The following is a 26,078-nucleotide window of genomic DNA, read 5'->3' as shown; positions in this document are numbered from 1 at the left end:
GCTTGGAGTACAGTATAACCACAGACATTTCTATCCTCTCACTGCGTGGAGTAAAGATCCACCACGGACACTTCTATCCTCTCACTATATCACTGTATTGAGTAAAGTACAACCACCGACATTTCTTTCCCCTCACTGCATCACTAAGTGAAGGAAGAAGCCACAGACATTTCTATCCTCCGGTTGTGTCATTTTGTGGAGTAAATAACAACCACAGACATTTCTATCCCCTCACTGCGTGGAGTAAAGAACCACCACAGACACTTCTATCCTCTCACTGCATAGAGTACAGAATAACCACAGACACTTCTATCCTCTCACTGCATAGAGTACAGAATAACCACAGACACTTCTATCCTCTCACTGCATGGAGTACAGAATAACCACAGACATTTCTATCCTCTCACTGCATGGAGTACAGAAGAACCACAGACACTTCTATCCTCTCACTGCATAGAGTACAGAAGAACCACAGACACTTCTATCCTCTCACTGCATAGAGTACAGAAGAACCACAGACACTTCTATCCTCTCACTGCATAGAGTACAGAATAACCACAGACACTTCTATCCTCTCACTGCATAGAGTACAGAAGAACCACAGACACTTCTATCCACTCACTGCGTCACTGTGGAGTGCAGAACATAACCAACAACCACAGGCATTTCTATTCCACTTCACTTTCCTGAGAGAGTAACAGCCAAGCATTTCTCTTTTACTCCACACAATGTCTGATGCAATAAATAAAGTGCTGCCCTCGGCAGGTGCCCCCCTCATCCCTCACACCGAGCGCCTCGCCACAGTAGGATTGAGATGAGACAGGGCCTTGACAGCAGCAGTGACAGCCTTAATACATCACTTCCTTCCCTTTTCCGAAATGTCATTAAGAATAATCCGAAGAATCACAAAGGAGCCCAAATTGCTTCTGTAAGTGGGAAGATGTGTGGCGGCGCGAGCCTGCAGGAGCAGCGCGTCAGAGGGAGATTAGAAGCAGAGATTGGGCCCCAGGTGGAGGCTCGCCAGGAGAGCAGGCACTAATATTCATTCTTAACAGATGCACGCGAGGTGTACAGCACCCGCTACTGCCGGAAGTGCTGATCAGGAAGAAAATGTCCCTGAGACTCTCGCTTGTCTGTGTCTGATCGGGGAAGCTGTCACTGAGGTTATGCATGGAAAGTGAAGGGTAAAGCTGAAGACCAAGGCCGCGTGCCTTGGCATGGAAAGTGAAGGGTAAAGCTGAAGACCAAGGCCGCGTGCCTTGGCATGGAAAGTGAAGGGTAAAGCTGGAGACCAAGGCCGCGTGCCTTGGCATGGAAAGTGAAGGGTAAAGCTGAAGACCAAGGCTGCGTGCCTTGGCATGGAAAGTGAAGGGTAAAGCTGGAGACCAAGGATGCATGCCTTGGCATGGAACGTTAAGGGTAAAGCTGAAGACCAAGGCCGCGTGCCTTGGCATGGAAAGTGAAGGGTAAAGCTGAAGACCAAGGCCGCGTGCCTTGGCATGGAAAGTGAAGGGTAAAGCTGGAGACCAAGGCCGCGTGCCTTGGCATGGAAAGTGAAGGGTAAAGCTGGAGACCAAGGATGCATGCCTTGGCATGGAAAGTGAAGGGTAAAGCTGAAGACCAAGGCCGCGTGCCTTGGCATGGAAAGTGAAGGGTAAAGCTGAAGACCAAGGCCGCGTGCCTTGGCATGGAAAGTGAAGGGTAAAGCTGAAGACCAAGGCCGCGTGCCTTCGCATGGAAAGTGAAGGGTAAAGCTGAAGACCAAGGCCGCGTGCCTTCGCATGGAAAGTGAAGGGTAAAGGTGGAGACCAAAGCTGCATGCGTTGGCATGGAAAGTGAAGGGTAAAGCTGAAGACCAAGGCCGCGTGCCTTGGCATGGAAAGTGAAGGGTAAAGCTGAAGACCAAGGCCGCGTGCCTTGGCGTGGAAACCGAAGGGTAAAGGTGGAGACCAAAGCTGCATGCGTTGGCATGGAAAGTGAAGGGTAAAGCTGAAGACCAAGGCCGTGTGCCTTGGCATGGTAAGAATAATCCGAAGAATCACAAAGGAGCCCAAATTGCTTCTGTAAGTGGGAAGATGTGTGGCGGCGCGAGCCTGCAGGAGCAGCGCGTCAGAGGGAGATTAGAAGCAGAGATTGGGCCCCAGGTGGAGGCTCGCCAGGAGAGCAGGCACTAATATTCATTCTTAACAGATGGACGCGAGGTGTACAGCACCAGCTACTGCCGGAAGTGCTGATCAGGAAGAAAATGTCCCTGAGACTCTCGCTTGTCTGTGTCTGATCGGGGAAGCTGTCACTGAGGTTATGCATGGAAAGTGAAGGGTAAAGCTGAAGACCAAGGCCGCGTGCCTTGGCATGGAAAGTGAAGGGTAAAGCTGAAGACCAAGGCCGCGTGCCTTGGCATGGAAAGTGAAGGGTAAAGCTGGAGACCAAGGCCGCGTGCCTTGGCATGGAAAGTGAAGGGTAAAGCTGAAGACCAAGGCCGCGTGCCTTGGCATGGAAAGTGAAGGGTAAAGCTGAAGACCAAGGCCGCGTGCCTTGGCATGGAAAGTGAAGGGTAAAGCTGGAGACCAAGGCCGCGTGCCTTGGCATGGAAAGTGAAGGGTAAAGCTGAAGACCAAGGCCGCGTGCCTTGGCATGGAAAGTGAAGGGTAAAGCTGGAGACCAAGGCCGCGTGCCTTGGCATGGAAAGTGAAGGGTAAAGCTGGAGACCAAGGCCGCGTGCCTTGGCATGGAAAGTGAAGGGTAAAGCTGAAGACCAAGGCCGCGTGCCTTGGCATGGAAAGTGAAGGGTAAAGCTGAAGACCAAGGCCGCGTGCCTTCGCATGGAAAGTGAAGGGTAAAGCTGAAGACCAAGGCCGTGTGCCTTCGCATGGAAAGTGAAGGGTAAAGCTGAAGACCAAGGCCGCGTGCCTTCGCATGGAAAGTGAAGGGTAAAGGTGGAGACCAAAGCTGCATGCGTTGGCATGGAAAGTGAAGGGTAAAGCTGAAGACCAAGGCCGCGTGCCTTGGCATGGAAAGTGAAGGGTAAAGCTGAAGACCAAGGCCGCGTGCCTTGGCGTGGAAACCGAAGGGTAAAGGTGGAGACCAAAGCTGCATGCGTTGGCATGGAAAGTGAAGGGTAAAGCTGAAGACCAAGGCCGTGTGCCTTGGCATGGTAAGAATAATCCGAAGAATCACAAAGGAGCCCAAATTGCTTCTGTAAGTGGGAAGATGTGTGGCGGCGCGAGCCTGCAGGAGCAGCGTGTCAGAGGGAGATTAGAAGCAGAGATTGGGCCCCAGGTGGAGGCTCGCCAGGAGAGCAGGCACTAATATTCATTCTTAACAGATGGACGCGAGGTGTACAGCACCCGCTACTGCCGGAAGTGCTGATCAGGAAGAAAATGTCCCTGAGACTCTCGCTTGTCTGTGTCTGATCGGGGAAGCTGTCACTGAGGTTATGCATGGAAAGTGAAGGGTAAAGCTGAAGACCAAGGCCGCGTGCCTTGGCATGGAAAGTGAAGGGTAAAGCTGAAGACCAAGGCCGCGTGCCTTGGCATGGAAAGTGAAGGGTAAAGCTGAAGACCAAGGCCGCGTGCCTTGGCATGGAAAGTGAAGGGTAAAGCTGGAGACCAAGGATGCATGCCTTGGCATGGAACGTTAAGGGTAAAGCTGAAGACCAAGGCCGCGTGCCTTGGCATGGAAAGTGAAGGGTAAAGCTGAAGACCAAGGCCGCGTGCCTTGGCATGGAAAGTGAAGGGTAAAGCTGAAGACCAAGGCCGCGTGCCTTCGCATGGAAAGTGAAGGGTAAAGCTGAAGACCAAGGCCGCGTGCCTTCGCATGGAAAGTGAAGGGTAAAGGTGGAGACCAAAGCTGCATGCGTTGGCATGGAAAGTGAAGGGTAAAGCTGAAGACCAAGGCCGCGTGGATTGGCATGGAAAGTGAAGGGTAAAGCTGAAGACCAAGGCCGCGTGCCTTGGCGTGGAAACCGAAGGGTAAAGGTGGAGACCAAAGCTGCGTGCGTTGGCATGGAAAGTGAAGGGTAAAGCTGAAGACCAAGGCCGTGTGCCTTGGCATGGTAAGAATAATCCGAAGAATCACAAAGGAGCCCAAATTGCTTCTGTAAGTGGGAAGATGTGTGGCGGCGCGAGCCTGCAGGAGCAGCGCGTCAGAGGGAGATTAGAAGCAGAGATTGGGCCCCAGGTGGAGGCTCGCCAGGAGAGCAGGCACTAATATTCATTCTTAACAGATGGACGCGAGGTGTACAGCACCAGCTACTGCCGGAAGTGCTGATCAGGAAGAAAATGTCCCTGAGACTCTCGCTTGTCTGTGTCTGATCGGGGAAGCTGTCACTGAGGTTATGCATGGAAAGTGAAGGGTAAAGCTGAAGACCAAGGCCGCGTGCCTTGGCATGGAAAGTGAAGGGTAAAGCTGAAGACCAAGGCCGCGTGCCTTGGCATGGAAAGTGAAGGGTAAAGCTGAAGACCAAGGCCGCGTGCCTTGGCATGGAAAGTGAAGGGTAAAGCTGGAGACCAAGGATGAATGCCTTGGCATGGAACGTTAAGGGTAAAGCTGAAGACCAAGGCCGCGTGCCTTGGCATGGAAAGTGAAGGGTAAAGCTGAAGACCAAGGCCGCGTGCCTTGGCATGGAAAGTGAAGGGTAAAGCTGGAGACCAAGGCCGCGTGCCTTGGCATGGAAAGTGAAGGGTAAAGCTGGAGACCAAGGATGCATGCCTTGGCATGGAAAGTGAAGGGTAAAGCTGAAGACCAAGGCCGCGTGCCTTGGCATGGAAAGTGAAGGGTAAAGCTGAAGACCAAGGCCGCGTGCCTTCGCATGGAAAGTGAAGGGTAAAGCTGAAGACTAAGGCCGCGTGCCTTCGCATGGAAAGTGAAGGGTAAAGCTGAAGACCAAGGCCGCGTGCCTTCGCATGGAAAGTGAAGGGTAAAGGTGGAGACCAAAGCTGCATGCGTTGGCATGGAAAGTGAAGGGTAAAGCTGAAGACCAAGGCCGCGTGCCTTGGCATGGAAAGTGAAGGGTAAAGCTGAAGACCAAGGCCACGTGCCTTGGCGTGGAAACCGAAGGGTAAAGGTGGAGACCAAAGCTGCATGCGTTGGCATGGAAAGTGAAGGGTAAAGCTGAAGACCAATGCCGTGTGCCTTGGCATGGAAAGTGAAGGGTAAAGCTGAAAACCAAGGCCGCCAGCCTTGACATGGAAAGTGAAGGGTAAAGCTGAAGACCAAGGCCGCGTGCCTTGGCATGGAAAGTGAAGGGTAAAGCTGAAGACCAAGGCCGCGTGCCTTGGCATGGAAAGTGAAGGGTAAAGCTGACAACCAAGGACGCCTGCCTTGGTCTTCGTGCCTTGGCATGGAAAGTGAATGGTAAAGCTGAAGACCAAGGATGCCTGCCTTGGCATGGAAAGTGAAGGGTAATGCTGAAGACCAAGGCTGCCTGCCTTGGCATGGAAAGTGAAGGGTAAAGCTGTAGACCAAGGCTGCGTGCCTTGGCATGGAAAGTGAAGGGTAAATCTGAAGACCAAGGATGCCTGCCTTGGCATGGAAAGTGAAGTGTAAAGCTGAAGACCAAGGACGCTGGCCTTGGCATGAAAACTGAGGCATAAGGCTGAAGACCACAGCCGCGCGCCTTGGCATGGAAAGTGAAGGGTAAAGCTGAATACCAAGGCCGCGTGCCTTGGCGTGGAAACCGAAGGGTAAAGGTGGAGACCAAAGCTGCATGTGTTGGCGTGGAAACTGAGTGGTAAAGGTGGAGACCAAGAACACGTGCCTTGAAATGGAAACTGAAGAGTAAAGCTGGAGACCAAGGTCGCGTGCCTTGGCATGGAAAGTGAATGGTAAAGCTGGAGACCAAAGCTGCGTGCCTTGGCATGGAAAGTGAAGGGTAAAGCTGGAGACCAAAAGCCGCATGCGTTGGTGTGGAAACCAAAGGGTAAAGGTGGAGACCAAAGACGCGTGCCTTGTCTTGGAAACCAAAGGGTAAAGCTGGAGACCAAGGCCTCGTGCCTTGGCATGGAAACTGAGGGGTAAAGTCGGAGACCAAGGATGCGCGCCTTGGCATGGAAACTGAGGGGTAAAGCTGAAGACAAAGGCCGCATGCGCTGGCATGGAAACTGAAGAGTAAAGTTGGAGACCAAGGACGCGCACCTTGGTGTGGAAACCAAAGGGTATAGCTGGAGTCCAAAGCCGCATGCATTGGTGTGGAAACCAAAGGGTAAAGCTGGTGACCAAGGATGCGTGCCTTGGTGTGGAAACTGAGAGGAAAAGCTGGAGACCAAGGCCATGTGCGTTGGTATGGAAACTGAAGCGTAAAGCTGGAGACCAAAGATGCTTGCGTTGGCATGGAAACCAAAGGGTAATGGTGGAGACCAAGGACGCATGCCTTGACATGGAAACTGAGGGGTAAAGCTAAAGACAAAAGCCGCATGCGTTGGCGTGAAATCTGAAGGGTAAAACTGCAGACCAAGGATGCATGCCTTGGTATGGAAACTGAGGGACAAAAGCTGGCGATCAAGTCGCGTGTGTTGGTGTGGAAACTGAAGGGTAAAGCCAGAGACCAAGGATGCATGCCTTGGAATGGAAACTGAAGGATAAAGCTGGAGACCAAGGACACATTCCTTGGAATGGAAACTGAACGATAAAGCTGGAGACCAAGGACGCATGCCTTGGAATGGAAACTGAAGAGTAAAGCTGGAGACCAAGGATGTGTGCCATGGCATGTATACAGAAGGGTAAAGATGGAGAACAAGGACGTGTGCCTTGGTATGGAAACTGAAGAGTAAACCTAGAGACCAAGGATGTGTGCCATGCCATGTATACAGAAGGGTAAAGATGGAGACCAAGGACGTGTGCCTTGTTATGGAAACTGAAGAGTAAACCTGGAGACCAAGGATGTGTGCCATGGCATGTGTACAGAAGGGTAAAGCTGGAGACCAAGGATGTGTGCCATGGCATGTATACAGAAGGGTAAAGATGGAGACCAAGGACGTGTGCCTTGGTATGGAAACTGAAGAGTAAACCTGGAGACCAAGGATGTGTGCCATGGCATGTATACAGAAGGGTAAAGCTGGAGACCAAGGATGTGTGCCATGGCATGTATACAGAAGAGTAAAGATGGAGACCAAGGATGCATGCCTTGGTATGGAAACTGAGGGACAAAAGCTGGCGATCAAGTCGCGTGTGTTGGTGTGGAAACTGAAGGGTAAATCCAGAGACCAAGGATGCATGCCTTGGAATGGAAACTGAAGGATAAATCTGGAGACCAAGGACGCATGCCTTGGAATGGAAACTGAAGAGTAAAGGTGGAGACCAAGGATGTGTGCCATGGCATGTATACAGAAGGGTAAAGATGGAGACCCAGGGCGTGTGCCTTGGCATGGAAACTGAAGATCAAACCTGGAGACCAAGGATGTGTGCTATGGCATGTATACAGAAGGGTAAAGATGGAGACCAAGGATGCGCGTCTTGGCATGGAAACTGAAGAGTAAACCTGGAGACCAAGGATGTGTGCCATGGCATGTATACAGAAGGGTAAAGCTGGAGACCAAGGATGTGTGCCATGGCATGTATACAGAAGGGTAAAGCTGGAGACCAAGGATGTGTGCCATGGCATGTATACAGAAGGGTAAAGATGGAGACCAAGATTGTGTGCCATGGCATGGATATAGAAGGGTAAAACTGCATGTGTTGGCGTGGAAACTGAGTGGTAAAGGTGGAGACCAAGAACACGTGCCTTGAAATGGAAACTGAAGAGTAAAGCTGGAGACCAAGGCCGCGTGCCTTGGCATGGAAACTGAAGGGTAAAGCTGCAGACAAAGGATGCGTGCCTTGGCAAGGAAACTGAAGGGTAAAGCTGAAGACCAAGGACGTCCTGTGCGTCAGGAGCAGGAGGGTGCACATCAATAGTGGATTACCCTCTTTTATAATCTGCTCTTGAGTGGATAAAATTACCTTTATGGCAACTGAGTTACTCCTAGTTAGAAACGTACTCCCTTTGTCAGCCTGAATGAATGAATGAATAAACATAGGCTTTGTAAAGGAGGAAGTGACAGTATTAAGTAACAAGTAGGCCTGCGCGAAATTTCGAAAACGCCAGAGTATTCGGAGTCATTTCAGCAATTCCGCGTTACTTTTTGACGTGGAATAACCAATATTATGTGATTACGCCCACTTCTGTAATTAAAAGAGTCATTTTGGGGGGGAACTATCCGACTGCAAGAGCGCATTTAGTGAGTGTTAGGTGCTGCTCGTGGTGTGTCTATGTTCTGTTGCATTTAGCGCTATTTTCTCAGTGCAAAATGCATCCTCGAGCCCATTTTGGACACAAGGGTGCATTTTGAGATAATAAACTACAGCTAAATGCTGAAAATTAATTTGGGGGAAATCCTACCCCAAGTGCACACTCATGCGTGCTACTCATGTTCTGTTGCAGTTAGTGCTGTCTCTTAGCATAAAATGCATCCTCATGTCAATTTTTGGAAGTGAAAGGGGCATTTTTGTGAAAGAAAATAGCTCTAAATGCAGAATTACTCTTGCATTATTCTTTGTGACCTTGCAGCATTTCTGGGTAATTCCACGTGATTACATCACAGCATTATGTGTGTTTACGCTTGTCACAAGGCACTATTGTGGAAATGCCACCTAGTGGAGGGAGTGGAAACTTCTTCTATATCTGTTGAATTAAGTTTTCCATGCTCCATATCATGCACATGGGTGCAAGTCATATATGGACAGGCGCCTTCCCTCCATATTGGTGAACTTATCCTCCTTCAACAGACATTGGCAAAAACAATGTGCCTGGCCTTTTACAATACTTTTAGCCAACAAAAAGTCTCACAGACGCACCTACGAAACACTTTCTCTTACACATTCATAACAGTACTGTTTTACACACACACACACACACACACACTTCCTAATGGTACTAGTGCTGGAAGGAGTGCTAGCAGTTTTGGTGGTTGTAGTAGTGGCACTATTGGTGGTCGTGATAATAGTAACAGTGGTGATTGTGGTGACAGTGCTGGCGGTACTAGTGGTGACAGCTGCAGTGGTGATAAATGTGGTGGTGGCAGGGCTGATGGTAGTAGTAGGGGTGGTGGTGATTGTGGGTTAGAGATGATTTTGAGGATAGCAGTACTGGTGGTGATAGTAATTGTGCAGATAATGGTGCTAGCGATACTGGTGATACTGGTAGTTGTGATTGTTGTAGTACTGGTGGTGATAGTAATTGTGCAGATAATGGTGCTAGCGATACTGGTGATAGTGGTAGTTGTGATTGTTGTAGTACTGGTGGTGATAGTAATTGTGCAGATAATGGTGCTAGCGATACTGGTGATACTGGTAGTTGTGATTGTTGTAGTACTGGTGGTGATAGTAATTGTGCAGATAATGGTGCTAGCGATACTGGTGATAGTGGTAGTTGTGATTGTTGTAGTACTGGTGGTGATAGTAATTGTGCAGATAATGGTGCTAGCGATACTGGTGATACTGGTAGTTGTGATTGTTGTAGTACTGGTGGTGATAGTAATTGTGCAGATAATGGTGCTAGTGATACTGGTGATAGTGGTAGTTGTGATTGTTGTAGTACTGGTGGTGATAGTAATTGTGCAGATAATGGTGCTAGTGATACTGGTGATACTGGTAGTTGTGTTTGTTGTAGTACTGGTGGTGATAGTAATTGTGCAGATAATGGTGCTAGTGATACTGGTGATAGTGGTAGTTGTGATTGCTGTAGTAATGTTGGTGATAGTTGTATTGACGGATGGCACTCTGGTGGAGTGATAATGGTAATGGTGGAGGTGGACATGGTGGAGCTGGCAATGGTGGTGGGGCTCATGGTGATGGTGGCTGTAATACTCATGATGGTGTTGATGGTGGTAATGGTGAGAGCAGTAATTAATAATGAAACAGGTGTGGTTATCTTAGTGGTGGAAATGGTGGTGTTGGTGATGATATTAATGGTGGTGGTAGAGGTGGTGCTGGTCCTGGTTCTGGCTGTTGTAATGGCGGTGGTGGTAATGATCATGTTGGTGGTGGTAGTATTGGTGGTAGCCCTGGTAATGGTGGGTGTAACAGTGTTGGTGTTGGTGAATGATGTTGATGGTGGTGGTAAAAGAGGTGGTGGTCCTGGTACCTGCGGTTGTAATGGTGGTGGTGGTAATGGTTGTGTTGGTGATGATATTATTGGTGGTGGTAGAGGTGGTGCTGGTCCTGGTTCTGGCTGTTGTAATGGCGGTGGTAGTAATGATCGTGTTGGTGGTGGTAGTAGTGGTGGCAGTCCTGATAATGGTAGTTGTAACAGTGTTGGTGTTGGTGAATGATGTTGATGGTGGTGGTAAAAGAGGTGGTGGTCCTGGTACCTGCGGTTGTAATGGTGGTGGTGGTAATGGTTGTGTTGGTGATGATATTAATGGTGGTGGTAGAGGTGGTGCTGGTCCTGGTTCTGGCTGTTGTAATGGCGGTGGTAGTAATGATCATGTTGGTGGTGGTAGTAGTGGTGGCAGTCCTGATAATGGTAGTTGTAACAGTGTTGGTGAATGATGTTGATGGTGGTGGTAAAAGAGGTGGTGGTCCTGGTACCTGCGGTTGTAATGGTGGTGGTGGTAATGGTGGTGTTGGCATTGATGGTGGTAGTCTTGATAATGGCGGTTGTAATAGTGTTGGTGATGATGCTGATGGAGTTGGTAGAAGCGGTGGTGTCCCTGGTACTGGCTGTTGTAATGGTGGTTATGGTAACGGTGGTGGTAATATCAGTAATGGGGAGGCTGTGGTGCTAGTAGTAATGGTAATGCTAATGGTGGTGTCCTCAATAGGGATGGTGGTAATGGTGGTGTTGGTGGTGGTGTTGGTGATGATGTTGCTGGTGGTGGTAGGAGTGGTGATGGTTCTGGCACTGGTTGTTGTAATGGTGTTGGTGGTAATGGTGGTGTTAATTACAGTAAAGGGGAGGCGGTGGTGGTAGTAATGGTAATGCTAATGTTGGTATTCTCAAAGGCGGCGATGGTGATGGTGTTGATGGTGCTGATGGTGCTAACCGTGGTGGTGGTTTTTGTGAGGAAGGGCGTTCTTAAGGTCTGAAAGGATTAAACATTCACGCTCAATAGCCCTTGTATTACCGTGCAGTGAGGCTGCCGGGCACCCAGCATTGACATGAAACAAGTGGGTGAGGCCGAACAGAAGCTAAGATGGGAGGGGGGGTAGCTTGGTCAGTAGGATTGGGGTGGATTCAGATTTTCCAACAGTCATGCTGCCATATAATGTTACAATACATCATAGGACAATCAAGGCCCAGGAGAGGGGATTTAAGGCCATTGGAAAGGGAGAGGAATGCGGTTTGGTAGGGTTACTGAGAAAAAAACTGTATTTTGTAAAACTGAGGGGCATATTATTAACAGAAATATTGCCGATTTTTCGGCACATATCGCCGAAAAGCGGCGATTTTTCTATCGCACTATTGACAAGGACTCGCTAACAAGCATTAGCGCTTGTGACCTTGAGTTAGCAGCCGTTTTTTCCTACTTTGCATGTCAGCGATATTTATCGCTAATGACATGCAAAGTGGGCGTTCCTTCACACAACTCCATGACATACACTTACTGAGACAGCTTCGGGATATTAACAAGGCTGCACCGGACCCGTGATGTGAGAATGAAAGCCGCGCTAAGCCCCCTTTATCGCAGGTTTTAACTCCTGCTAAAAATATGACTTAGCCATCTTTTATATGGGAGGTGGATTGCCAGGCTAAGTCCAAACCTGCCTATTAGCAAGGTTTTCAGTATCGCAGGAAAATTATCGCTTGTTTTCTCACGCTAAAAGCATGTTCTCACGGCTATGGCTGGATTTCATATCGCCTTGGAGCAAAGCATTGTTTATACCGCTCTACCACGGCGATGAAATCCAGCGATAGCCAGCGACAATAAAAAACGCGCTAAGCACCCTTTGCGATAATTATCGCAATCTGTTGATAATATGCTCCAAAGATTTTTGAAGACTTTCAAAATAGAGAAAGGGAGAGAGTGTGTATGCGATTTTGTCTGTGTGTGTGTGTAAAGATCTGACAGAAACCCGACTGAAATCACCTGTACCCGAATATTTACAATAAAATACATGTATGGGGGATGTATCACCCCAACCACCGCCCCTGCGCTGAGACCACTTCGACCCAAGGTAGCAAGGAGGGTGGGCTAGAGCAGGGGTAGGAAAGAGCAGAGAGGCGCCCATGGTAAGGGTGGAGCACAGAGTGACCTGTTCACAAGGAGGAGGAGGGGGTAAACAGACCTTTACAGATTGGCAAACTGCTGCCTGTGGCATTTGGATGGGCAGCAGACAGTGAGTGAGTGAGTGAGTGAGTGAGTGAGTGAGTGAGTGAGTGAGTGAGTGAGTGAGTGAGTGAGTGAGTGAAATGCCATCGCCCATTCTGTCAGACAAGCCAGTGCCGATTGGCTGCCCTGTGGGCTAGCAGAACATGTGACTGAGGGGACCCAAAGCCTGTTCCTATCTACTACTGCATTACTATTTTTGATTTATTTTGCAGTTTTATATAGCGCAAACAGGACTCGAAGGTATTGAAGCGCTTTACACGAGCACCAGTTACCTTACACAAGAACACATTCATTTTTGGCGGGCGGGGGTGATTAAGTGATGTGCCGAGAATCACAGTACGTTGAGCCGACGCCGAGACTCGAACCTAGTTCCTCAGCTCCAAAGTCGCAGCTCTGGCCGTGAGGCCACATCCACTCCCGTGAAATGTGATGTATTACTTTTCAAGACTAGAATAGGCCAGTGAGAGAGCGGCGGCGCTATCTAGGCCAATCCAAAAAAGAAACCAGTGCGTGTTGTGTGCTCCTCAAGCGGCTGAGGCATGTGTGGGGGATCCTAAGACAAGGCAGGATCTACTCACAGGCCACAGGGATACACCTCCCCCCGCGCCCTGGCTTTCGCCCCTTCTGATCTACTCGGAGTAGCTTTTCCTACATACACCATAGCGCAAGCGGAGGTGAGTTTACATATGCGACAATGTAAAACGATGCTGTTGTTTATGGCGCTGTAGTGTCCTCCGACGCGGGGTAGCGGTATAGTCTACCCGCGTCGGAGGTGAGGCGCGAGCGCTGACGCATGACGTCAGGCGCTCTCTATAAATAAAGGGGCGTGGCCCGCGAACGGCAGTCGGGACCACGCTGGAACTACACCGTGTGTCCGTGTCTGCTTGATGAGCGCTGCAGCGCGTTAGCCACGAGGTATCAGGCCTAGAGGCCATCACACTGGCGACGAGGGGCAGAAACGACCCCATGCTGAGGTGCTGACAGGCCATCTCTTCAGGCACTGTTACTGTGCCCTCAGCCCTGGCTTCTTGCTGTCTCGCCTGGTTGCAGCTCACCTGCTATGTGCCCTGAGCAGGTTGCGAGACCCCCTGCTCAGCCTCGTTCCTCGGAGGTGTGCCTGCTGATGGGTGTGTGCATCACACGGGCCGGCGGAGCCTGCGGAAGTGTGCGCCCAGCACCCTGGTGAGCGGAGGTCCCCACAGCGAGGCCTAACACGGCCGGACTACAGGAGAAGCCCTGAGTGTGTCCCCACTGACCTCAGCCAGGCGGCTGCCACTGTGCCCAGGAGGTAAGCAGCGCACGTGCTGCGAAGTGGCTCTGCGACTGCGCCAAGATGGCGTCGATTCCCGCCATTGAGCCGTTTGTGGTCGACGGAGCTTCCTCCTCCCTTGCCCCACGATGGAGAGACAGGACCGATCGCCTCCAGATCTACTTCGAAGGGGCGGGCATAGCCCGAGAGCGGCGCAGGGCCTTACTCCTCCACCTGGGAGGCAAAGACATCCATCGCATCTACAAAACGTTGGTGGAAGCTACACCTAAGACCTACGTCACGCTTCTCAATGCCCTGAATGCGTACTTCGAGACGATGGCGAACAGGGACTTCGAACGGTTCATATTTCGCCAGGCCAAGCAGGAAGAGGAAGAGTCGCTTGACGCATTCCATGGGCACCTGAAAGAACTGGCCAGCACGTGCGGATTTCGAGACGAACAGGAGGAGATCCGAGGTCAGATTATACAAGGATGCTACTTGTCCAAACTCAGAGTCAACATTCTTCAGGAGGACGGCAAATCCCTTGCGGACATCCTCACTCTGGGCCGGTCCAAAGAACTGTCGCAAGCTAGGGCGTTGCACATGGAGGCGGCGCTCCACCGCCCTGTCAAGACGGAGCAGGTCAACGCGGTGGACGTGACGAACGTGGTAAGGCCCAAATCGCGCCAAAACGCAGGGAGAAAGCCGCAAGACAAGAGAAAGGGATGCGGATACTGCGGAGGCACGCCCCATCGCCTGCAAGATTGCCCGGCAAGGGGAAAAAGATGCAGTGCATGCGGGTGGATGAATCACTTTGCGGCACAAAGTCACGAAAGGAGGCAGCCCAGACGGTGTCGGAAGATCGAGACGGAGAGGACATGGATGATGACGCAGAGGAATACCTGGTCCATTACGTGTTTGCGGTAGACCAACCATGACGGAAGAGACGACGACTTCCAAGGTGCAAAGTCAAGATCCAAAACCAGGACGTGAGAGCCACCATAGACACGGGGGCGTCGATCGAGCTCATGGCGGCCAATGTGTATGAGCAACTGAATCCCAGGCTCCCACTGAGCGAAGCAAGAATCAGAGTATTCGCGTATGGGCAGAAAACGCCAATCCCGCTCTTGGAGTGTTTCAAGACGGAGATGAGCCACAACGACATCAGGATCCCCACCACGGTGTACGTGACCCCTGAGGGAAACGGGAAGCTGATCAGTGGGCAGTCAGCGGAAGAGCTGAGGCTGATATCGTTCGCCCTGGCGGTGCAAGAGGAAGAGTTGGAAGCCATTTTGGAGGAGTTCGAAGATGTCTTCAAGGGCATCGGATGCCTCAAAGGTAAAGAAGTATCCCTTCACATCGACCAGTCGGTCCAACCGGTGGCGCTGAGGCACAGGCGCATTGCATTCCATTTGCGCAAGAAGGTAGAGGACGAGCTAGAGGCGCTGGAGAAGCAAGGGATCATTGAGAAGGTCAGTGGACCCACCCCGTGGGTGTCCCCGATCGTAGTGGCAAGAAAACCGAAGCAGCCGGGGCAGGTCCGCATCTGTGTGGACATGCGACTCCCCAACGCCGCGGTGAAGAGGGAGCGTCATCTAACCCCCACCATTGACGACATCCTGGGAGAACTGAACGGTGCCAGATGGTTTTCGAAGATGGATCTTCGGTTCGGATACCACCTACTGCCGCTGCACCCGGACTCTCGCTACATCACCACCTTCTCAACGCACGTCGGCCTCAGGCGGTACCGACGCCTCAATTTTGGAATCTCAAGCGCCGCGGAGGTGTTCCAAAACGCTATCCGAGAGGTCCTCAGCGGGCTACCAGGGGTCCTGAACATAAGCGACGAACTCCTGGTGTACGCCTCGTCGATAGAAGATCACCATCGGAGACTGCAAGGGGTCCTCCAGAGGATCAAAGAATCCGGACTGACCCTACACAGGGAGAAGTGCCAATTCCTAAAGAAGAAGATCAGTTTTTTTGGGTACACATTCTCCGACCAAGGAGTCGCCCCGGACCGGGACAAAGTCAAAGATGTACAGGACGCTCCAGCACCTTCCAACATCTCGGAAATAAGGAGTTTTCTGGGGATGGTGTTTTTCTGCGGGCGTTTCGTCCCGGACTTGTCGAACCTCACGAAGCCCCTCAGGGAACTGACAAAATCTATCACCCCGTGGCAATGGGGACCAGAACAGGCACAAGCCTTTAAGGACACCAAGGCGGCATTGTCAGCGGACACCACATGTCATACTTTAATCCGGCCCGGTCCACCAATGTCGCGGTGGACGCCAGCCCATTTGGTCTAGGGGCGGTGCTCACGCAGCTGCAGGAGAATGGTGAATGGGCCCCGATAGCCTATGCGAGCCGCTCTTTGACGGACACAGAACAGAGGTACTCGCAGATAGAGCAAGAAGCGATTGCAATCCATTGGGCCTGTCGACATTTTCACGTCTATGTGTACGGTAATCCGTTCACCGTGTCCACGGACCACAAACCCCTCATTCCCCTGTTTCAGGGATCAGCATCAAAGCCCCCGCCGCGGATCGACAAGTGGATCCTTCAGCTACAGGAGTACGACTACCGAGTGGAGTACAAGCCAGGCTCCTCGAATCCCGCAGACTATCTCTCGAGACATCCCAGAGTAGCCACGAAAGCGGAAGAAGAGGACGCGGAAGATACGGAAGAATATGTCCGGATGGTATCAGAGAGATCCCGGCCATTGCCCATGAGCCTCGAAACGATCGTAGCAGCCACCCAGAGGGACGAATGTCTGCAACTGGCCCTGACGGCTGTCCAGTCAAACGACTGGTGCCCCATCCAGTCCCCCATGGCCAGACGAACGCTGCAAGCCAAGGCCATCCTGGTGTCGCTCATGCGGGTCAAGGATGAACTCTCAGTTGACACCAGTGGGTGTCTTCTTCGGGGCCCCCGACTGGTGATCCCATCCCGTCTGGCCCAGCAAGCGGTGGACCTGGCGCACCAGGGCCATCAAGGCATGGTGAAAACAAAGAGTCGGCTGAGAGCCAAGGTATGGTTCCCGGGGATCGACCCTATGGTGGAGCGAACGGTCCGAACGTGCTCCTGGGGCCAGGCGTCGGGTCAGCCGGATCACCCCCACCCTGTCATCACTAAGGAAAACCCACAACGACCATGGGAGAGAGTGAGCGGAGACTTCGGGCACCTCCCAGATGGATGCTATGCCCTGGTGATCATTGATGACTACACAAAGTACCCGGAGGTCAAGGTGGTGGGAAGCCAGACCGCCGCGGAGGTCATCACAAAGTTTGAGAAGACTATCGCCACGCACTGAATATTCGAAGCGGTCAAGACGGACAACGGCCCACCCTTCCAAGGGCAAGAATTTGCGGACTATCTTAAAGAGTGGGGGATCAACCACCGGAAAGTGACCCCGCGCTGGCCTCAGGCCAACGGGGAAGTGGAGAGATTCATGTGGACCCTCAACAAAGTGGTACGCATTGCACACGCCGATGGGTCGCCACTCGAGAGGGCCATCTACAGCTTCCTGAGAGAATATCGGCTGACGCCTCATCTCACGACAGAGGCAGCCCCTGGACCGGCGAGCATGGGCCAGGTAGTGCGAGACACCATCCCGCATCACCCAAGCTGGATCCCGCCTCAGATTGACGCTGGAAAAGTCCTAGCCAAAAGGACCCACTCCAATGAACAGGCCAGTGCCGACCGGGGAGCCCGGACGTCAACCATCCAAGTAAGGAACAGAGTCTATCTCAAGGACAGGTATCCCGGGAGCAAATTTCGGCTCCCCGTTGAACACAAACCCTGGACAGAAGTCCGTCGAACTGGAACTCTGATCACCGAGAGGAGAGGGACCGAGGAGGTCACCCGGAACATATCGTTCTTCAAAAGAGTGCACCCCGGGACCTCAGACCCGCGTCTGTAGGAACGCCAGGGCGACGGGCCAAGTCAGCCGCCAGCGGAGGGAGGCCCGGAAGGAGATCAGGGGTCCACCCCCACCGAACATGAGAATCAACCCAACCAGAGTGCAACGTCGCCGCCAGGAACGCCAGGCGGGAGGTCGCCCAGCCCTCAGGTGAGGTCCCCAGGGAGCGGAGCCTCGCAAGGAGTGGTCCCGACAAACACCATCAGTGCGGGGACAGCAGTTCTGATACAGCCTGAGAAGAAATCCGGCGCCATCCTCCCAGCTGGCTGATTTCCTAGTGTGACGGACCTGGGACTGGAATTCCAGTGACTGGTAACAGACCTACAGGGTCAAATGTTTATTGTTTGTTTTGATAAAGGTTAGAAGGAATATAGTGTCCTCCGATGCGGGGTAGCGGTATAGTCTACCCGCGTCGGAGGTGAGGCGCGAGTGCTGACGCATGACGTCAGGCGCTCTCTATAAATAAAGGGGCGTGGCCCGCGAACGGCAGTCGGGACCACGCTGGAACTACACCGTGTGTCCGTGTCTGCTTGATGAGCGCTGCAGTGCGTTAGCCACGAGGTATCAGGCCTAGAGACCATCACAGGCACGTCCTCTGTCTCTTTTGTCAATCTGTTTTGTTCTGTGTCATGTCCTCGATTACGGAGTTCTAATAGATGCATTTTACCTCCAATAACAGACACACGCCCACGTACACTTTTCACAACACGCCTGGGAGAGGCTGTCTTGGTTTCCTTTAAACCTGGCCTACGTCATAGAGGTTTTTATACTATAAATAGTGTGGCCACCCACTGACCAGTGTCTAATTCAGTGACATGGAAACCGAATCTAATTAAACTACTTATTATTACCTCCTAAGTGTCTACTTTAGGATCGTGTGCCATCCGGGTGACTTTATCAGGACAAATTTAGGTCATCAAAAATCTTGGAAACCCACTGAGAAATGTGTATCGGTTCCAAGAGAAACCTGACACCTGGTACCCCACATCTGAGGGAACCCCAACCCCCACCCCCCTCTCAATATACATACGGAAAAAGGGAGGAGCGCGTCATCAGTAATAGGTGATGGACAGGCGATTGGACACCACGTGGACATTCACAGGCTGCTTTTAAGTAAGGGTGAGTGAGCGCCCCAAGGAAGCTATCTGGTGTGCGCGAGGACTCCAGCACAACGCACAGGTTGTGTGTCAGACTCAAACACTCAGTGAGACACTGACCTGCTTTTAGTGACCTTGGGTTTGAGTGCTGCCCCCTTCTTTGACCCCCAGTTTGTAGATTTTGTTCTGTACAAACTTATGTACGTTTTGCACAGTTTTTCCATGCACGTGGCATTGAGCAGGAAGAGAACACGGACTGTGTCTGCAGAGCGGTTCCCTTCTCAAGAGGCCACTGAGCTTGACCACACATGGCCCCGGCCAGCGCCACTAAAAACAGCAGCAACACAACTACTAACCACCACACTGTGCTACAAGTGTGACGATTCAGACTACTCCAGGCTCCCAAAGCTATAAGAATGTCTTGAGAGACAGGTCTTAGTTATTTTTAATTTCTTTTGAATTAATAAACAACTGTTGTTCTGCTCATGTCTACATTAGACAGACAGCGTCACCATATGGCAGAATGTCATAAGTGCTGGTGTTGGTAATGAAGTGCTGGTACCAAGCACTGGAAACCACTGGCACAAATTAAGCGCTGCTGCAGGAATCGTTTTAAGAGCAGTAGATATGGTGATTTGAATGGAAGCTCCAGCCAGTGTGACTCTGAGGTTGCCCATGCTGGACAGAAGATTTAAAGACCTTGCCCCTCACTGAATGGTCAGTACTGGCATCCTGCCAGCAGGGGAGACATATATGGGATTCCTCACAGGCTGTCCCTAGAAGCTGCAGACAGCAGGTCCTAATGTCACACAGCTCCTGTGCGTGTTCCAGAGCTGTGTGTGTTCCAGGCATGAGCTGCAGAGCAGCACAGCTCAGAGTCCAGTGAGAGAAGACAACTCTGCAGACGTCATTGCAAGAGAGGGCAGAGGTGCCCACTCACTGCCCTCACTAACCCTTCACACAGAGGTTTACTGAAGTCTCAGACCTGGCTGAGCAGCCAGGAGAGAGACCCCTGACTGACTCTGCTGCTCATCTGACATAACACATCTGACATCCATTGTTACTGTGCTTTACAGTTCCGGGCTGTCGCTGTCCAGGGGCGTGGACAGTCTTGTATCAGGGGGCACTGCCAACTGTGCTGGGTCTAGACACTGCCTGAAGCTAGAGAGCGTCTTTGTTGTTTGTGCTGAGAATTCACTGCTCTTGTGTAGAGGTGGAAAGCACGTGCCTTCTAAAGGAGAGCTGAATAGAACTGATGACTTTCTGCTCTAGACAACCTCAGCCACCCCACCCCCCATCCCCCCAGCGCAGGGGCGCAAACACGGGACTCAATCTGCTTTGCTGCTTTCAACTCCCCCAGAGCACCTGTCCTGGGTGGATCCCTGTAACTGCGCACTACAGGTCGGAGGAACGTGATGCTACATTTCCCTACAACCAACCAGGAGGTTCAGTTAAGACTCCTTCCGGGGGAATTACCCGATCAATACCACGGGTGACACTCTCTCCCTCGGACCTGCAGCTGGCGGTCACTGACTGTCACAGATATTCAGGCTCCCAGGGGTTTATACCCTGCATGAAGCTGACAGAAGCTAACATGCCCCGTTGCTGCAAAGCACTGCCCTCTTTCATGGATGGGCACTGGCCCTCTTTCATGGATGGGCACTGGCCCTCTTTCATGGATGGGCACTGGCCCTCTTTCATGGCTGGGCACTGGCCCTCTTTCATGGATGGGCACTGGCCCTGTTTCATGGATGGGCACTGGCCCTCTTTCATGGCTGGGCACTGGCCCTCTTTCATGGATGGGCACTGGCCCTCTTTCATGGCTGGGCACTGGCCGTCTTTCAAGGATGGGCATTGGCCCTGTTTCATGGATGGGCACTGGCCCTCTTTCATGGCTGGGCACTGGCCCTCTTTCATGGATGGGCACTGGCCCTGTTTCATGGATGGGCACTGGCCCTGTTTCATGGATGGCCTGCGAGAATAGCTTTGGCAGGCCACAAGGAGGTGTAACTGAGGCGTTTATTTCACACTCGCGCTCTCACTTCCTGTGGGTTCTTCGTCAGTCAATACGTTAAATAAAGGAGCGGATGGCACGTCATATCCCTTATTAATCTAAATACCTGCCCTTTACTGTTTTTGAGTCTGACGTGTCTTGGTCGCCAAGATGGTCTGCCCTTCGTGCAGTGCGGGGTGCAGGCCGATAGGGGGGTCACTCCGGTTTTTGAGCAATGGGGGGTTACACCCGGTGGTTATTGCTGCACGAGGAAGGGTATTTACAAGGTGCTCTATCTGCACACCATTCGGAGTTTTGAACTTTTCGGTGCGGAACAAAGTGCCTATTGCACGTCTCCCCCTCCCCAAGGTGTTTCCTGCTATTTTCCTGACAGTATTTTCCTGACTATATGCAGGTTTTAGAGAAATGCTGCACACAACTTGGAGTCCAGTTTTAGGCACACATTGGAGTTTGCACCTTGAAAGGTGTTAGCACAGCAGTTGGAAGCAGGGCCAAAGTGTATCGAAGCGCTTTACAAGCGTGTCCCCTCCTCTTCGGACTGCCAGCACCCCCAGTGTGCGAAGCCAAGACACCCCCTGGCCTTGAGCCCTCTCTCTCTCTGTATCAGGGTGTAGGATCTGCAAACCTTCTCCTAGAGACGCTGCCCGCGCCCCCCACCTGCCCACACTACGGACCCTACTTAGAGTTTGGTGAATGCGGGACATATGCCAAGAAGTGGGGATGCCCCGCCCACCCTATTTACAGTGAATAGGGCCCCTATGCACTTCGAATAGGGACATCTGCTGTTTGGGTTTGCAGTCCTGAATCCTCCAAACCCGGAATTAAGCCCTAAATTGGGAACAAACCTCTCCCCCATCCCCTAGATCGTGAGCCATAGTGCAAAGTGTCCTGGAAAACGGTCTTTCTGTTTCAAAATCTGTTCTGTGCTCTGGATATGGGCAGCTCTGTTAATCATGTCTGCTTGCATCTGTCTCTCGCTGCGCTCTCTGTGCCTTCCCCTGCGTCTCTCTCTCTCTCCATCCCTCTCTCACTTGCAGTCAAAGAGAGAAGTGCAGTGTCTCTCCTCTTTGCATCTGTCTCTCTCTGCTCTCTGTGTCTCCTCCTGCGTCTCTCTCTCTCTCTCTCTCTCTCTCTCTCCTCTTTCCATCCCTCTCTCACTTTCAGTCAAGGAGAGAAGTGCAGTGTCTCTCCTCTTTGCATCTTTCTCTCTCTGCTCTCTGTGTCTCCTCCTGCGTCTCTCTCTCTCTCTCCTCTGTCAATCCCTCTCTCACTTTCAGTCAAGGAGAGAAGTGCAGTGTCTCTCTTATTTGCATCTCTCTGTCTCTTTCTGCTCTCATTGTGTCTCCCTCTCAGTCTCTGTCCTCTTTCTTTCCATCCCTCTCTCACTTCTAGTCAAGGGAGAGACGTGAAGGGTCTTTCCTGCTTGCACCTGTCGCTCTCTCTCTACTCTCTTTGTGTGTCTGTGTCTCTCTGCTCTCATTGTGTCTCCCTCTCAGTCTCTCTCCTATTTCTTTCCATCCCTCTCTCACTTCAAGACAAGGGAGAGACGTGAAGAGTCTTTCCTGCTTGCACCTCTCTCTCTCTACTCTCTTTGTGTGTCTGTGTCTCTCTGTCTCTCCTCTTTCTTCAGGGCCTCTCCTGCTTGCATCTCTCTCTCTCTCTCTCTCTGCTCTCTTTGTGTGTCTGTGTCTCTCTGTCTCTCCTCTTTCTTCAGGGCCTCTCCTGCTTGCATCTCTCTCTCTCTCTCTCTCTGCTCTCTTTGTGTGTCGGTGTGTATCTCTCCTCTTCCTTCAGGGTCTTTCCTACTTGCACCTGTCGCTCTCTGCTCTCTTTGTGTGTGTGCGTGTGTCTCTTTCTCTTCACTTTCTTCAGGGTCTGCTCTGCTTGCATCTGTCTCTCTCTGCTCTCTTTGTGTGTCTGTGTCTCTTTATCTCCACTTTCTTCAGGGTCTGTCCTGCGTGCATCTCTCTCTCTCTGCTCTCTTTGTGTGTGTGTGTCTCTCTCGCTCCTCTTTCTTCAGGGTCTCTCCTGCTTGCACCTGTCTCTCTCTGCTCTCTTTGTCTCTCTCCTCTTTCTTCGGTGCATCTCCTGCTTGCACCTGTCTCTCTTTGCTCTCTTTGGGTGTTTCTCTCTCTCTCTCCTCTTTTTTCGGTGTCTCTCCTGCTTGCACCTGTCTATCTCTGCTCTCTTTGTCTCTCTCTCCTTTTCTTCAGTGTCTCTCTTGCTTGCACCTGTCTCTCTCTGCTCTCTTTGTGTTTCTGTGTCTCTTTCTCTCCACTTTCTTCAGGGTCTGTCCTGCTTGCATCTCTCACTCTCTCTGCTCTCTTTGTGTGTGTGTGTCTCTCTCCCTCCTCTTTCTTCAGGGTCTCTCCTGCTTGCACCTGTCTCTCTCTTCTCTCTTTGTCTCTCTCCTGTTTCTTCGGTGTCTCTCCTGCTTGCACCTGTCTCTCTCTGCTCTCTTTGTCTCTCTCCTCTTTCTTCGGTGTCTCTCCTGCTTGCACCAGTCTCTCTCTGCTCTCTGTGTGTCTGTGTCTCTTTCTCTCCACTTTCTTCAGGATCTGTCCTACTTGCATCTCTCTCTCTCTCTGCTCTCTTTTTGTGTGTGTGTCTCTCTCCTCTTTCTTCAGGGTCTCTCCTATTTGCACCTGTCTATCTCCGCTCTCTTTGTCTCTCTCTCTCCTTTTCTTCAGGGTCTCTCCAGCTTGCACCTGTCTCTCTCTGCTCTCTGTGTGTCTATGTCTCTTTCTCTCCACTTTCTTCAGGATCTGTCCAACTTGCATCTCTCTCTCTCTCTCTCTCTCTCTGCTCTCTTTTTGTGTGTGTCTCTCTCTCCTCTTTCTTCAGGGTGTCTCCTACTTGCACCTGTCTCTCTCTGCTCTCTTTGTCTCTCTCCTCTTTCTTCAGGGTCTCTCCTACTTGCACCTGTCTATCTCTGCTCTCTTTGTCTCTCTCTCTCCTTTTCTTCGGTGTCTCTCCTACTTGCACCAGTCTCTCTCTGCTCTCTGTGTGTCTGTGTCTCTTTCTCTCCACTTTCTTCAGGATCTGTCCAACTTGCATCTCTCTCTCTCTCTGCTCTCTTTTTGTGTGTGTGTGTCTCTCTCCTCTTTCTTCAGGGTCTCTCCTACTTGCACCTGTCTCTCTCTTCTCTCTTTGTCTCTCTCCTCTTTCTTCGGTGTCTCTCCTACTTGCACCTGTCTCTCTCTTCTCTCTTTGTCTCTCTCCTCTTTCTTCGGTGTCTCTCCTGCTGGCACCTGTCTCTCTCTGCTCTCTTTGTGTGTGTGTCTTTCTCTCCACTTTATTCAGGGTCTGCCCTGCTTGCATCTGTCTCTCTCTGCTCTCTTTGTGTCTGTGTCTCTTTCTCTCCACTTTCTTCAGGATCTGTCCTACTCGCATCTCTCTCTCTGCTCTCTTTTTGTGTGTGTGTCTCTCTCTCCTCTTTCTTCAGGGTCTCTCCAGCTTGCACCTGTCTCTCCCTGCTCTCTTTGTCTCTCTCTCATTTCTTCAGGGTCTCTCCAGCTTGCACCTGTCTCTCCCTGCTCTCTTTGTCTCTCTCCTCTTTCTTCGGTGTCTCTCCTGCTGGCACCTGTCTCTCTCTGCTCTCTTTGTGTGTCTCTCCTGCTCGCTTTCCAAGGGTGCCGGGGTATTTTTTCCCTGTTACCTTTGAAAGATCGCACTCGGCCTCCTCTGACCCACTTCCCTCGTATGCGCGGGTCGGGTTTGCTGGCCGAGGACGGATCGCTGGGGATGGAGGGGGGAGCACGGGATGGGAAGAGCTGAAGGGGAGAGAGGGCTGGCACAGAGAACTGACGCGGGAGAGACGGATGGGGAGAGATAGCAGGCAAATGGCGGAGAGATGAATGGAGAGACAGAGTGAATTATAGGACGCCGGGAAAAGCCTGGATGTGTTGAGTTCCTTTTCTAAAGGAGGTGGATATATTCCTGTGTTCCTACAGCAACACCGGGGAGCTTTAGACAACACAAAACAAGGGAGGACACTGGCTGAATGGGGGTGAGAGTACAGAGCGCCGCTGGGCCCTGGAGAGCCAGTCCCAGAGACTGCGAGGGAGGTGCTACTGAGAGAAGCACTGATGAGCCCCAGAAGGAGTGAGAGTGAAGACTCGTCCACAGGGCAGACTGCAGGAAGAAGGCAGGGCAGGCCCTGTGCAGGGTGACACTGGTTACAGGCTTTCACAACACGGAATGGGTCCTTTCTGCTGTATTTGTGATGGTATATTGTATTGTTTTGTACTGTACTGTAATTGGATTTATATAGCGCTTACTACCCCTGACGAGGCGCCAAAGCACTTTTTCAGTGAGTAGCACACTACTCCAGAACCCATAAAGGATTTGTGGTGAATTAATATAGTGAAATATAAAAGTAATTTGAGTGGTGGATATGTTAGTCAGTTATTTGGATTGAGAAGGGTTGCGGAGGGATAGAAGAGGGAAAAAGGTTTGCATTTACATAGCGCTTGTGTTGAAGTACTTGTTTGGCGAGTAGCACGCTACACGCTTGTCTACATGCGAGCAGAGTGACTGCAGAGTGATCAATCATGCACAGAGAATGATGAGTCATGCAGAGTGAATGCAGAGGGATGAGTCATGCAGGGAGAGTGATGAATCATGCAGGGAGAGAGATAAATCATGCAGAGTGATGAGTCATGCAAAGTAAATGCAGAGTGATAAATCATGCAGAGTGATGAGTCATGCAGAGTGAATGCAGAGTGAAGAGTCATGCACAGAGGGTGATGAGTCCTGCAGAATGAATGGAGAGTGGTGAGTCATGTACATAGAGTAATGAGTCATGAACAGAGTGCTGAGTCATGCAGAGTGAATGCAGATTGGTGATTCATGCACAGAGAGTGGTGAGTCAAGCACAGTGAATGCAGATTAATGAGTCAGGCAGAGTGAATGTATAGTGATGAGTCTTGCTCAGAGGGTAATAAGACATGCAGAATGAATGCAGAGTAATTGAGTCATGCAGAGTAAATGTAGAGTGATGAGTCATGCAGAGTAAATGTAGCATGATAAGTCATGCATAGAGAGTAATGAGTCATTCACAGAGAGGGATGAGTCATGTAGAGTGAATGCAGAGGGATGAGTCATTCAGGGAGAGTGATGAATCATGCAGGGAGAGTGATAAATCATGCAGAGTGATGAGTCATACAGAGTGAATGCAGAGTGATGAGTCATGCAGAGTGAATGCAGAGTGAAGAGTCATGCACAGAGGCTGATGAGTCATGCAGAATGAATGGAGAGTGGTGAGTCATGCACATAGGGTAATGAGTCAGATATAAGTCCCGGTTTTTAGAATAGAGGTCAAGTCATTGTTTTTTGCGTAGCTGTGTGTATGTATATATATCACGCAGGAGGTGTGTATTTGTATGTGTATATGTGTGTGTGTGTTTGGTGTGATATACACACATACACACACACCTCCCGCGTGATATATATACACACACACAAGGTTACATAAAAAACCAGAACAGGC

The 26,078-nt window shown here is 51.2% G+C and overlaps 1 protein-coding gene across 1 annotated transcript in view; it reads right to left on the bottom strand.

Annotated features, from left to right (window-relative positions):
- The window catches only part of FGF11 (fibroblast growth factor 11), a 433,912-nt gene that overhangs the window by 103,008 nt on the left and 304,826 nt on the right, over positions 1 to 26,078 (bottom strand). The window lies entirely within an intron of this gene.

Source organism: Triturus cristatus, chromosome 12, assembly GCF_964204655.1.
Source record: "Triturus cristatus chromosome 12, aTriCri1.1, whole genome shotgun sequence".
NCBI classification, from domain to species: domain Eukaryota; kingdom Metazoa; phylum Chordata; class Amphibia; order Caudata; family Salamandridae; genus Triturus; species Triturus cristatus.
The sequence above is the reverse complement of the archived record's forward strand: the minus strand, read 5'-3'. Positions and strand labels throughout refer to the sequence as shown.